Consider the following 15,262-nt stretch of genomic DNA (forward strand, 5'->3'; position numbering starts at 1 on the left):
AAGGTACAACCGTAAACTATTACAGTTAACAAAAAAATTGTATCCATAAGGGGGTGCATACTCAGGTCAGGATATGATCTTATAGGGGTCTTTGGGGGAAAAAGCAGGCCTTGGGTTTAATTTTTTTCCTTATTTTATCATATTCCCGTTAAACCTCTATATTGGATCCAAGGGCTCCAGATTTTATTGCAGGAATGCAAGTCGCCTTTGGCAACTGAGGAGAGCTTTTCCATGGCTAAGTAGTTATCTAGTCTGTTTTTTACTTCTTGTATGTCTAGTGATTTGGCTTTCCAGGCTTTGGCGATTGTCTGTTTGGCTGCTGTAAATATACGGCCTACTAGTTGCCGTACCCATTTGTTTCCACTCGCCCGTGTCGTAAAGCTTACAGGGGGAATTTCCTAAGTATCAGCCCTGTTACGCTTGTTATCATTATGTATACTCTGGCCCAAAATCTAGTATTTGTAGGGTAGTGCCACCAAATATGAATAAATGAACCCGAAGTATGTTTGGTGAGGCGGAAGGATACCATTTTGATAACTTTTCGGGAACGAAATACTACCTTGTCATAACTTTTTGGGATGTTTCTTGTATTAGAATACTTGGGGAGCATTTAGTCATATCTGGTAACATGTCTAGCCATGTATCCTCTTCCAAACATACATGTAAGTCCTGCTCCCATTGCCTGACATAGTTCAGATCTTTGATGGATAATTGGTGAGCTGAGACTTCATAAATTCTAGAGATGGCTCCTTTATATGGAAGGGAGTGCATACATAAGCATTCAAAAAATGTTTTTAAGCAGTCCAGATATCAGGTTCATTAACCTTTATTCTTTTAATTCTTTATTTCTTTTAAATATTTCTTCCATTACTCTGTTCTATTATCAATCTTCAGTTTTAATTTTCCAAGCTTTTAACTTTCTTTGAAATATTTCTTCAACTACACAGTGCATCAGGTCAAGTTAAAGAATGACATGGTTAAACTGTAAAATGCTGCGTATGGGCTGCCTTCCAGAGACAGAGAACGTGTATTGTTACATAAAGTCCCAGCCCACACTTCATGTCAGTGCTGGGAAAGTGTGTGAGGAGGAGGACTGAACAGGAAAAGAATATGAGCTGGTATAGTAGGCTGGGTTACCATTTCGCTGCTAGCTAAAGAGGAAGTGTGTGCAGATTTCGTCAAAATAACCTGAGTTTGTGGACCATGATCGGACATGACTGTCTCACCTTGTGAGCTTCACCCAGGTGATATCACCATATACGGAAGACCACACGGTAAGTGGATTTTCATGCCACATAAATACTTTCACTGACAAATGGTTTGGATAAATGGTTTCGATACATGTTTATGAAAGATGTCCTATTCCCAAAGTTATGGTTTTGCTGTGAGCTCCACTAAGTTCTAGTTATTAGAAGTTACTTTACAACAAATCGTGTTTACTGTGTTTACATATCAGAGTCTCCAGCAAATGTCTGTCTGGAAATCCTAAGCACGTAAACATTGGTCTGGTTTCATCCACAGCTGTAAAACCTACACCCCTGTAGTTGTCGCTGAACTACAGCTTCAAATATAGTCCCAAAACAAGGGAAGAGTCATCAGGAGTGACAGTTCCATAATAATTGGGGAAAACTGTTAGGGGGGAAGAAAGGGGTTGGGACTCGGTAATCATTTCAGAAGCTGCTGGAGATTATAGTTCATTAAAAACTGAAGGCACACAGGTTAGTTTTGAGATTATATGGGGTTTCATCCCTTTTGAACTGGATTTTCTTTACTGGATAGCCTGGTTTTCAGAACCATTCACCCAGCTGGCTTTCTTACAAGGGTTGGTCATTGAGAGACAGGGCTTTTGTTCTTATGATTTTCATGGGAACATGCGTTATATTTGCTGATCAACCCGATACTAAAATCAGGATTGCGACAGCACCAGCCTAACAGAAAGAGGAAATAGTCTTCTGATCTAACGACACATTTAATTTACTTTTAACGAGGGATCTAAACAATAAAACTGTCCCGGGTTTGTGGGGTTCCGATTGGAGAATCATTTCGCATTTGGATGTACCTGCCAGCTGTGGAGAGCTGGGGATAATAATAAAACCCTCATGTTGCTGAACTACAGCTCCCGGCAATCATTTTAACCCTAGAATATATGTTAACAGATTCTGGGAACTGTAGTCTAGCAACAACTGAATAAAGTCTAGCTGTTGTTGGAGAGCAGCCGGGAGATTGACTGATAAGGCCTCAGACTTCCCCATGTTTATTTTATAATTAGACAATTGACCATATAGAGTAAACACTTGCATTATATTTGCGAGAGATATAAGTGGGTTTGTTACAATCAAGAGAAGATTGTCAGCAAAAGCCGCTGCCTTGTGTTCTATATTAGATAAGCATAACCCTTTGATATCTTTATTCTTCCTAATTGCTATTAGTAAAAATTCCATGCAGATCACATATAACATCGGGGAAAGGGGGCACCCCTGCCTTGTTCCGTTTCTTATATTAAAGGGATTTGACAAAAGACCATTCACTCTCTTTAAATTGAGGTGGGATCCCCATATTTAGTAATGCTAAATGCAAGAAATCCCAACTAATCAAATGCCTTCTCCGCTTTTGTGGAGAGAAGCATTACAAGTCTTTGTTGTTTTTTTCCCCATATGATCCAGTTTACTAATTTCATGGTGTTCTCTTTCGCTTCTCTTCCCTGTACAAACCCTACCTGATCTCTATTTATACAGTGAGGTAGAGCAGGTTTCAATCTGAGGGCTAGAATTTTCGGAGAAAATTTTGAGGTCTATATTTAGTAGTGATATTGGTCTATGATTCCCACATACTGAGTGATCTTTCCCTGGCTTTGGTATTAAAGTAATATGGGCCAATAAAAATTTGGGGTTTAAAGGAGAGGCTTCTGAAATAGAATTGGCAAAGGGTAACATTATTGGTGTTACAATACCTTCAATACTTTATAAAATTTAGCAGTGTATCCATCTGGTCCTGGCGCCTTATTTAGTTTTTATGGCATTCTGTATTTCTAGTGTTACAAATGTATCTTATCTTCTGTTGTGGCTGTTCTGGGTTCTCTGCCAAAAGGCAATTAAGTTAGAAACTTTGTTTCTTTTTCTGGCTGTTCAGTGCAGAGAAAGTCAGTTTCAGTTCAAATGTGGGACTGTGGGTTGAGCTGTCAAAAGCGTGACAAAATAGCGTGATGTATGCGATTATTTGGTTTTGTTTGGTAGTAGATTGGGCAGAGCCGGGCCACGCAGCCAGGTGCCCTAGACAAGCCGGCCAGTTGCGGTGCCTGCTTAGCGCTGCGCATGTGCGAATATGCGCTCGTCTGCGCTTGTGCAAAACGGCGTTTCCTCGCATGCGCAGAAGCGGAAAAGATGCGATAATAAGCAGAGAGTCGGCCAGAGAAGGGAACCGGACTTGGGGTAGGCGACAGAGGGAGTATGTGCCTGGTGCCCCCCCAGCTTTGCGCCCTAGGCACGTGCCTACTCTGCCTACTCCTAGTTCCGGCCCTGAGATTGGGACAGTTTATGGAGGATTTACACTCCCTTCCATTAAAGATCTTGGCATTAATTATTTCACTGTTATCTAACACAGAGAGATTACCAGTGACATTTTAGATTCTTAGCACTGTTATTCAAACAAGCAAAGGGATCAGATAGCAGGGTTTAAAAATGTAAAGTCTGTCTTTGCTTCTTCATACCGTTGAAATAGCTGTGAAGTTTTTGCTTGTTAACAGGGCCGGATTTAAAATCTTTGCCCCCCCCCCTGGGCTAGGCCTCCCCTTGCCACCCACCTTTGGCACCTCTACCACTTCCCACCACAAACACCTACTGTGACCAGCACATGAGCAGTGTCACCTCTTCTCTAAGGACCCAGCCCTGAACCTGACCTGTCCATAGTGCTACTAAAAAAGAGAAATAAGGAATCACACTGAGAACACAAGATTTGACAACTAGCGATGTTCCCTAAACATACAGCAATCAGGCAGCATGCACCCTGAAAAGTTTGCTGACCCTAGGCCGGTGCATTTGTGACTTTACCGCAAATCCAGGCCTGCTTGTTAATGGTACGCGGTAATGACTTTTCAGAAGGGCAGTACTGTGTCCCTGTTCAAAGCTAGAAGAAATAGGTTTTATGCCTCCACTAATAATCTTGATGAACCAAGAATAGGGAGCCGGCTGTACACAGAGCAGAAAATAGGGTTGTGATGAACATACTTTTTGCCTGTTCTTTTACTTAGGAAATATCTGGGGTTTTTTTTGCTCTAAACAGGGCAACACTTGAAAAATGAACTCCTGGTACCAAAGAGCAAAATCAAACAAACCAGATGCCCTATGTATAAATACACCCCTCCTGTGCCCCAGCTACAGCCTGTTATGTTTTTAAAGCTCATTATAGAGTGGGCTGCTGATATGTTTAACTTTGCTCTTTGGGTTCAGATCAGGAAGTAGAAATATGGTTTTAGTTTCATTTCCAAATTGTGCTCTGTTTAGAGCAAGAAATAAGAAAAAAAAACCTGGAGATATTTCCGAATGAAAATCATAGGTAAAAGTATGTTAAGCATAAGGCCTATTAGTTGCAGTGTTATACTATGCTTTTAAGCTGTGTTGTTTTAAAGGGGGTCTAAACACCCCCTAGTTCTCTAAAGTAGATAACCAAAAACTGGCTAAAAGATAGACTACAAAGAGTGGTGGTAAAGGGAAAATTTTCTAATTGGACCAGTGTTGTTAGTGGAGTACCGCAGGGCTCTGTACTTGGTCCCTTGCTTTTCAACTTGTTTATTAATGACCTGGAGGTGGGCATTGAAAGTACTGTTTCTATTTTTGCAGATGATACTAAATTGTGCAGAACTATAGGTTCCATGCAGGATGCTGCCACTTTGCAGAGTGATTTGTCTAAGTTGGGAAATTGGGCAACAAACTGGAAAATGAGGTTCAATGTTGATAAATGCAAGGTTATGCACTTTGGCAAAAATAATATAAAAGCAAGTTATACACTAAATGGCAGTGTGTTGGGAGTTTCCTTAAATGAGAAGGATCTAGGGGTTTTTGTAGATAACATGTTGTCTAATTCTGGGCAGTGCCATTCTGTGGCTACTAAAGCAAATAAAGTTCTGTCTTGCATAAAAAAGGGCATTAACTCAAGGGATGAAAACATAATTATGTCTCTTTATAGGTCCCTGGTGAGGCCTCATCTGGAGTATGCAGTTCAGTTTTGGACTCCAGTCCTTAAGAGGGATATAAATGAGCTGGAGAGAGTGCAGAGACTAAGTGCAACTAAATTGGTTAGAGGGATGGAAGACCTAAATTATGAGGGGAGACTGTCAAGGTTGGGGTTGTTTTCTCTGGAAAAAAGGCGCTTGTGAGGGGACATGATTACACTTTACAAGTACATTAGAGGACATTATAGACAAATGGCAGGGGACCTTTTTACCCATAAAGTGGATCACCGTACCAGAGGCCTCCCCTTTAGACTAGAAGAAAAGAACTTTCATTTGAAGCAACGTAGGGGGTTCTTCACAGTCAGGACAGTGAGGTTGTGGAATGCACTGCCGGGTGATGTTGTGATGGCTGATTCAGTTAATGACTATAAGAATGGCTTGGATGATTTTTTGGACAGACATAATATCAAAGACGATTGTGATACTAAGCTCTATAGTTAGTATAGGTATGGGTATATAGAATTTATGTGAGAGTAGGGAGGGGTGTGTGTATGGATGCTGGGTTTTCATTTGGATCTTTTTTCAACCCAATGTAACTATGTAACTATGAACATTTCTGAGGGTTGTAGTCCAGCTACATTTGCATATAACCAGTGTTATAGATATTTAGAATATCAAAATATATTTGGGAGTGGTAAGCAAATCATCAGCATAATGAAGGTTTATGGAAAGCTGAACAAACATACTGATCATTCCTGATCATTGCAACTAGTAATCTCCAGGGCTCAATGTCATAAAACTTGCTTATGAGCCTTATAAAGTAATGACTTTTGAATATAATATCTCTAAGGTACAAAGTGCTTGTGTCTGGCACCAGTACTGTACAGAGCGTTCTACAGAACCCCTAGGCAAGCATGGCTCCAGTGTGCCTTGTACCCACCTGGTGCTCCTTTTCTATTTGCCGAGAATAATACAAAAAGAAAGGTACGTCAGTGATGAAGAAACAGATGGGCTGAACTGAATGCACCCATGTACATAAATGCGTAAGCACACTCGGGGTGTGCCAGGCACAAGGTCACACTCCTGCCAAGAGCCAAGGTGAGAACCTCGCTATGAGCGGAAGATTATCAGGGACAGCAAAATGACACCTGTTTTGGCTGCTGAATGAACATTGGAAATCAGACATCAGGTAACCATGTAAAATATTCAACACATTGTGTCCAATTTGCAAAGGCTTGCAAGAGCATTTTTTCTAATTTTGAGAAATCACTCAAAATTGTGTCAGGTACAAATCCCCCTGCTGGTGTAAAAGCCCTGGAATTTTGGCAAAGCACATGCCGATTGTGCTCAAAATTGCTCTTTGCTCAGTGCACTTGCAGTATTGTTTTTCTTTGTATTGCTACTGGTTTGACTGATAAATAATAATAATTCCATCCATGTTCATAGCAAAACAATTTAGATTTTATTTTTTTGGTGATCGAATATAGATTATTTAGCTACTGAGGGTAATATGCAGCATGTGCATTGCATTCTTAATATGCAAAGAAAAAATAAATATACATTCAGTTCTTAATATTTGTATTAGGCAAACCCATAGGGGAAAACAATCTTAAGGCATAGAGACATCAGTGTTAAGACCGCCTATTCCTAGAAATCAAGTAGAATTGCAGGAATGTCATTAGAAATATTACTGCTGAGCAGATTCTGGTTTATGGGAAGATCAGGAACAATTTCCAGCATATGTTTAAAAGATGGGAAGAGTCAGGAGAAAGGAATTGCACCAAAAAAGTTGAAATAGAACATTACTCTTGGTAACTGTTTTGTGCAGAATGTGACTTATCTTATCAAATCACACTGATCACTCCTGCATTTTGTATTGGTTTAGTAAATGCGGTTTCAGAAGTGACTAATACTTTCAAAATGTGACATAGCTGGTATATGTGTTATCAGCCTGAAGCAGAATTCAGAATTCCCAACTGACTAAATGCGCTGAGAAAAGTTACAAAATGTTCTAAATGTATTTGGTGTGGAGCTGAGAATACAGGATAATACAGAATCACATGGCTTCGGTTTGCTTGCTTGCTTACTGAACATTGTCCGACCACGGAGGCTAATATTTTCCATGATTAAAAAAGTACAAACTCTCATATGTTATAAAAGGCACAAAGTTTACTCAGGTGCAAAACAGCCAAACAGAAGTAGTTAACGCTGATTGGTTGCTATAGATGTTTAGCCCCCTAGCAAACATTGCAACTTTGATTTCATAAACCGTGTGTGTTTGGTTATAGATCCAGTAGTTATGCCATAAATGTCTCTTGATTGGTGAGTAACCCAAGTCCTACAAGGTTGGGCATGTTCAGTAAATAATGAACTTGGAAATAAGAGGGATTCTCGGCAGTTCCGGATTTTTTCCCAATTATTAACTCTTTCTGACTGTTAATATGAGATATGGTTGACTATGTTCAACTAGAACACCAATCTGTGCTTTGGGGTGTTAGAGCTCAGCAGCAGTGCTAAGATCTAACATTCCCATCTAATCATTAAAGGAACAGTAACACCTCATAAAAAAGAAGTGTCCTAAAGTATTGAAAATATAATGTACTGTTGCCCTGCACTGGTAAAACTGCTTTAGAAAAACTACTGTAGTTTATATAAAAAAAAAAGCTGCTGTGTAGCCATGGGATCAGCCATTCAAAGCTTAAAAAGGAAAAAAGGCACAGGATACACAACAGATAACAGATAAGCTCTATACAATGAGATTCATTATCTGTTATCTACTCTGTGTCCTGTGCATGAATGGCTGCCCCCATGGCTACACAGCTGCTTGTTTATAAAAACTATAAAGCAAATGCACCAGTTTTACCAGTGCAGGGCAAGACTACATTCCTTTAAAACACTTTAATTTTTTTTAGTGTTACTGTTCCTTTAAGTATTAGAAAAATAGTGAGCATTAATGAAAAATTATTAGTAGATCAGATTCTTTGTTATTTTTTTGCTGGATTGCCACTTGTAGAATAAATTAATGCATGATTATAAATTTTAAGTTAAGAATTATTAGATCGTCCCAGCCTTAAAATAACATATATGCATATGCGCAGTCCAGAGTGCTAATATTCCCCCTTCGCCTTTAACTTATTTGCATATCCCAGGGACACGTTTTGCTAGGACCACTGTCAGAAAAAGATGTTCACACTGGTTTTAAAGGATAAGTAAACATGTAAACTAAGTGAATGTAAAATTGATGAGGGTGCTATTCTAAGCATTTTTGTCATTTGCATTCATTATTTATTTGGTTTTTATTCCAAGATATTAAAGGGATAAATGTACTGTTAATATGAATGAATTTTGTTACAACAGCGCCGTCTGCTGGTCAGTTTCCAACAGTCTGACCACCAAGTTTTCAGGAGAGAGAAAGAGGCTGCTCTGATGTTCAGCTGCTCTGTGGCCAGCTTAAGAATAGAGAGACTGCATGAACATATTGATACTATAACCTTAGCATCTAAAAAAATTTTTATTATGAGCACTGTTATTAGGTCTTGCTTGGCATAACCTATGGTTATGGTGTGATTTGCAGAATTATGCATAGACCTATGCAAAAAACTATTTTCTATAAATGCCTTACATTTTTTGCCTTAGTAATAACATACCTTTAACATTTAGTTATAAAATTAAGAAAGGGCAAGATCCTGATTGGTTCAACCCAGAAAGCAATTTCCTTTCTACTCTAACATTGTTGGCAACTAGAATAATCTGTCATTGCATATACAGTGCTTTGATGTTCACTCAAGCAGTCCATTTATTGTGATATGGAATCGCAATTCTTGATTAATCTTAGAAAGACAGGCCTTGCCTATGGGAAATTCCATAGCCAGAGATGCTGAAAGCATGCTATTTTTTTCATGGTTTGGTGTCAAGTGAACATACCTTTAAAATTAAAATCCAATCATTCTTGAGCCCATCTGGTTGTCTTTTCCAATTAATTAGATGGATGTAGACCTGTCAATGGCCGCTTCTTGTTTTGTGAAATTAGGATTGAGACACTGTTACATGTATGATTGTGGCTGCTTAAGATAAAAAGATAAAAAGTATAGGTTCTAAATTCCATCAAAACCAGTAGACGTGTGGCATATCTTCACACTAGTGAAATCTGTTTTTGAATTAGATTGATGGTTGATCTACTCCAGACCTAAGGCCATATCACAGGGAGAAATATCTTTGAGGTTTTTCTATCTGATAAACCCCCACTCACTTTTTTTTCTTTGTTTTTTTTTATAGACTCACTGCCCTGAGATATTAGGCTAGCAATTTTAGTCACTGGGTGTTGTTTAATAAATAAGCACCCCCATCATTTTTAATTAAAAAAAATAGATCAGGTTGATCCAGTTAATCTCTCTTATATGCATATCATGTATAATTATTCCCAGATTTCAACCCCGTATGTCAATTTGATGTGTACAGCAAAGAGAAAGAGTTATTCGGCACTCCACAGGGCCAAAAGTATAAGTTAAAAAAAAGTCTTAATTGATCATAATTAAAAGTATAAATGCATCTCCATTGGCCTGACGCATTTCGTAACTCCAAGGTACTTAATCATGGGCTGAGAGCCCACCCACAGGAAATAAGCTTCTATACAGAAAGCAACCAATCAAAAACAGTTTGGAAAAAAATGGAAAAAGGGGAAAGGGACTCTTAGAGGCAGATTTATCAAGGGTCGGATTTCGAGGTGATGGGACCAATTGAAATTTATTTTAAAAAAAAGTTTTTAACTTCGGGTGAATAGGCTGTATTCGAAAAAAAACTTAGATTTTTCAAAGTCCACAAAATTACTCACATGGGTTCTAGGAGGTCTCCCATAGGCTAAAACAGCCATTCGACAGGTTTTAGATGGCGAATGGTCGAAGTTGAAGTTTTAAAGAGACAGTACATGATGAAAAAAATTCAAATTCGATTCGAATTTTGGAATATTCGATAGTCAAAGTACACTAAAAATAGCTCGAAATTCGTATTTAAAAATTCAAATTTTCACTTCGACCCTTGATAAATCTGCGCCTTAAAGTGCCCAATAAAAACAATATACAAACTATAAGGCAAATAATTAAAGAACATACCATAAAAACTGCCATACATGATTATAGTGAGAAATAGCCCATGATATAAGGAATTTGCGGACATATCTATATATCTCAATAGTAACAAGTAACGTCGAATTCAGAATTCATACCAAATGGTATCCTTGTGTTAACTAAGAGAGAAAACTTCTCTCCTATCTAGTATTTTAGACAGGTCTCCTCCTCAATTACCCAGAGTGACTCTCGCAATACCCTGTACACTAAAGAGGCTTGTTAGAAGAAAGGGGATCACTCTGAATAACGTGTTGTCACCCAGCATAATTCAGATTAAGAAAGAGAGGGACCCCACCTGGCTATCGACTAAAGAAAACTATAAATGTGGTGATAGGCGTTGTGTCATTTTCCCCCATATGAATAAAAGTGATACTTTTGTGGCCTCAGCAGATGGTAAATCCTATAAAATAAAATATACATCACAAAGGGGCAACGTTTCGGCTTGATAGGCTTGATAAAGGACTTGGAGGGGTCCGAAACGTTGCCCCTTTGTGATGTATATTTTGGGCTTTAATAAATCACCGTTTGGACACAATTGCAACTAACAGGTGTGCATCCGAATTTCATTCCTAGCTAAAGTGAAACCATTAGCATAAACCACTCTGCATTCTCCTAGGAGCTACATTTTCCTCCCTTATTTTCTGTTCATTGTTCTTTGTGTCCCCATTCAAATCATGTAAATACAGTTGTGTTCAGAATAGCAATGTGAAAAAAGCGAATAAAGCTCAAGATCCTTCTAATAGCCTTTATTTCCATACATGCAAATGCATTGGGAACACTGCACGTTCTATTCCAAATCAAATCATGAAGAAACATTTTTCAAATTTGTGTTATTCCTTTACAGAAAGTGACGAAAGTGGATATTAGGCTGTTGCACAATAGCAGTGTCTGCATTCTCCTTTACAGTCTCAAGCATTCACTGTATAAACAAGTGTATTACGGTTTTGCTTTCCTTTGAATTAATATTTAGTTGTATAATCCGTGTTTCTGAGAACTGCTGCACATCTGTGTTAAATAGAATCCACCAACTTCTGGCACATGTTACATTCCACAATTCTTCAGCATTTCTTGGTTTTGCCTCAGAAACAGCATTTTTGATACCACCAGGTTCTGGTAAGCAAATTATCAACACACCCCACAAGTTTTCTATTAGATTGAGGTTTGGGGATTGGGCTGGCCACTCCATAATGTCAGCGTCGTTTACTGATTTGTTTGGGGTTGTTGTTGTCTTGTTGAAACTTAAATTTCAAGGGCATTTCCTTTTCATCATAAGGCAACGAGACCTCTTCAAGTATTTTGATGTATTGAAACTGATCCATGATCCCTGGTATGTGATAAATAGGCCCAACCCCATAGTATGAGAAACATCCCCATATCAAGATGCTTGTGCCACCATGCTTCATTTTCTTCACCTATACTGTGGCTTGAATTCAGTGTTTGGGGTCGTCTGACAAACTGTCTGCCGTCCTAGACCCAAAAAGATCAATCTTGCTTTCATCAGTCCACAAAATGTTGCTCCATTTCTCTTTAGGCCAGTCGAGGTGTTCTTTAGCAAATTGTAACGTTTCCAGCGCAAGTCTTTTTTTCATAAATGGGACTTTGCGGGGGCTCCTAGCCGATAGCTTGGCTTCACATAGACGTCTTCTAATTGTAACAGTATCACAGGTAACTTTACACCTTCTTTGCTCCTACTGGAGCTGATTATTGGCATTCAAATGGTAGTTTTCCATTTTCTTCTATGTCTTTCAGGTCTTCTATGTCTTTCAGGTTTTGGTTGCCATTTTAAAGCAACATCTTTATAGGTTTTCCCCTCTCTAATCAACTTTCTAATCAAAGTACGCTGTTCTTTTAAGCAATGTCTGGAACAACCTCAATTAATTTTTCTATTACACAGAATCAGCAGCATGCATTTCATTTATGTTGGGTTTCTATTACTCTACTACATTTACTAGTAAATGCCATGTAGTGATATAATTTCTACCAAAAACAGTGATTGATCAGGTTAGAGACGTCGCACTGCTACTATTCTGAACAAAACTTGTGTTTAGGTGGCTAAATAGCAAAGGAAGATTGTTATGAACAGAAAATTAGTTGTTTCTTTATCTACTAATTGTTCTTGGAAAACAAAGTGTTGTAGCTTGAACTAATGAATTCGACAAATCGCCTTAGGAATAATATGTGGGCTGGAATGACGAAGGGTACAACCTTAGAGTCTACTGAAAGCAGAGCCCTTTAGAATGACATTTGAATTCTATGAATAATGCAGGTTGTTTCCACTGTAACACTTGTTTGGTGAATTTCAGTGAATTGTGTTTTATTGTGCGTTTGTGTTGATGATGATGTGTCAATTCCCAGGGCACAGGTTTAATCCAATCTCAAAGCAAATACTGAACCTCCCACTTGATGTATCTTTAACTATCACATCATTTATCCTTCTACTGTCCACAGAGGCTCAAAACATATAGGGCCATGACCTATAAAATGTTATATACCAAAAAAAAAAACTATACAAGGGGCAAAATGTTTTACAACTTTATATAAATGATAAATACTTCCTCAAACAGGAAGAACTACCTAAGCATGAAAAATGTTTCTGGTGGTGTCAATTATGGGCTGTTATTGACTACTGGTGGCCACTATGTGGACTGGCAACCAATGAGGCACCAATTCACACTATACCACACTCACTTAATGTATAAGTTGACCCGGGTGCTTTAGCCCCTAGCCCAGCGTTTTAAATAAGCACAACCAGCACGAATAGACTCACCCCGTAGTTAATGGCCCAGGTGCTAGAGCTCGGAGTCCTACACAAGCCAAGTTTTAGCATCAGGAGGATTTAAAGGAAGTGGTTACTCACTGCAAAATACCCTGAACCTGTAGCAGGAGGGGGGGAGGAAATACAATCTTCTTGCTGCAATCAAGGTGCAGAAAGCTCCAACCCCAGAAGGGAAAACGCAATCTCAATGTAGACAGAAGCCTGCACTCTAGTTTTTATTTCAAAAACAACATTAACACCTGATACCTTTTGTCCTACAAGGGAAGTAATCAACATTATCCAGTTTATACACAAAAAATACTTTAATGGGTATTTGAAAGAGTACTTTAAAGGGATCCTGTCATCGGAAAACATGTTTTTTTTCAAACGCATCAGTTAATAGTGCTACTCCAGCAGAATTCTGCACTGAAATCCATTTCTCAAAAGAGCAAACAGATTTTTTTATATTCAATTTTGAAATCTGACATGGAGCTAGACATTTTGTCAATTTCCCAGCTGCCCCAGTCATGTGACTTGTGCCTGCACTTTAGGAGAGAAATGCTTTCTGGCAGGCTGCTGTTTCTCCCTTCTCAATGTAACTGAATGTGTCTCAGTGGGACATGGGTTTTTACTATTGAGTGTTGTTCTTAGATCTACCAGGCAGCTGTTATCTTGTGTTAGGGAGCTGTTATCTGGTTACCTTCCCATTGTTCTTTTGTTTGGCTGCTGGGGGGGAAAAGGGAGGGAGGTGATATCACTCCAACTTGCAGTACAGCAGTAAAGAGTGATTGAAGACAAAAAGGAACACCAAGAGCCCCAATAGTGTAATATGTTTTTACAAGGAGTAATGGTAGAGTAAACAAATTAATACTCACAAACCACGGTTACCGATAGGCAACCACTGTAGGCAGGTGGGGAGTTTATCCTGACCCCACTCAGGAATAAGACGTCGCTCTCTGTAGAAGACGAAAAAGGGGATGACACCCCTCCACTCGAGGTGGACTCGATATAGTAGTAAGACAAAACAGAGGCGCCAAAAGGATAAAATTAGCTAAAAACACTTAAAAACCCAATGGGTAATTCAGAGGAGGTAGTAGTGGACTTACCTCCTCCAAGCAGACACCAACGAAAGTGGTAATTTTCAGTAATAGTTTATTCACAAAACAGTATTGCAACGCGTTTCGCAGGCATTTCCTGCTTCATCAGGCAATGTGGAACGGGAGCAAAAACAACAGTGTCTTTGTATAAACACGCCAGGTGCCTCGTTGGTGTCTGCTTGGAGGAGGTAAGTCCACTACTACCTCCTCTGAATTACCCATTGGGTTTTTAAGTGTTTTTAGCTAATTTTATCCTTTTGGCGCCTCTGTTTTGTCTTACTACTAAAGAGTGATTGAAGTTTATCAGAGCACAAGTCACATGACTTGGGGCAGCTGGGAAATTGACAATATGTCTAGCCCCATGTCAGATTTCAAAATTGAATATAAAAAAATCAGTTTGCTCTTTTGAGAAATGGATTTCAGTGCAGAATTCTGCTGGTGCAGCACTATTAACTGATTCCTTTTGAAAAAAATTTTTTTCCCATGACAGTATCCCTTTAACAATAGAAGATGATGGTTTAAATACTGAAAAGCCGAATTCCTTGCCATTATTATTCTTTATTTACATAGCACTGCCATATTTTACAGCATGTGGTATTTCCTGTAAGTAATAGTTAATCTGTAACATGTTCGATGACCTCTTTAAATTAGATAGCAGCCCATGATTCATTGTGTACACAGGGGAATCTCAGCCTTTTACAGTCCAAAGTCTTTGTCTTTCTTCATCTGCACATTTTTAAAGGCACACTGGGGGGCCAAGGGCTCACCAGGTATACAGTTTCAGGGCCCGTCTCAGGACACACCCCACGCGCTGCAATGTGTGTGTGTGGATGTGCGTGTTCTCATTAGCGCGCAGTGTAGGTTTGTGTGGCCACGACGGTGTGGCCATGACGGGCACAAAAGTAGGAGGAAGAGAACCAGCGCAGGGTGCGGAAATGGGCCGGTGGGAACCATGAGAGCTGGGGGCCCACCGGGTCTTTTTCCGGTGTCCCGTCGGCCCAGTCCGACCCTGCACACTAATGCTTAAAATAACGTAAATATCATTCAAATATATTTATTATACCCCTGGAGGGTTCATTTTGCACCAGTGCAGTAAGTAATAACTGGAAGCTCTGGATAC

At 39.2% G+C, this 15,262-nt stretch overlaps 1 protein-coding gene across 2 annotated transcripts in view; it reads left to right on the forward strand.

Annotated features, from left to right (window-relative positions):
* Nucleotides 1–1,079: 1,079 nt before the first annotated feature.
* LOC108703132 overlaps nucleotides 1,080–15,262 on the forward strand; it is a 49,082-nt gene continuing 34,899 nt past the window's right edge. Inside the window, exon 1 of one of the 2 annotated variants that reach the window (XM_018239140.2) lies at nucleotides 1,080–1,274. The gene's annotated coding sequence lies outside the window, so the exon portion shown is untranslated. Of the gene's footprint in view, nucleotides 1,275–6,140; nucleotides 6,357–15,262 lie in introns of those variants that run through there. The other variant, XM_041577972.1, reaches the window with a different exon arrangement.

This window comes from Xenopus laevis, chromosome 9_10S, assembly GCF_017654675.1.
Source record: "Xenopus laevis strain J_2021 chromosome 9_10S, Xenopus_laevis_v10.1, whole genome shotgun sequence".
Lineage (NCBI taxonomy): Eukaryota > Metazoa > Chordata > Amphibia > Anura > Pipidae > Xenopus > Xenopus laevis.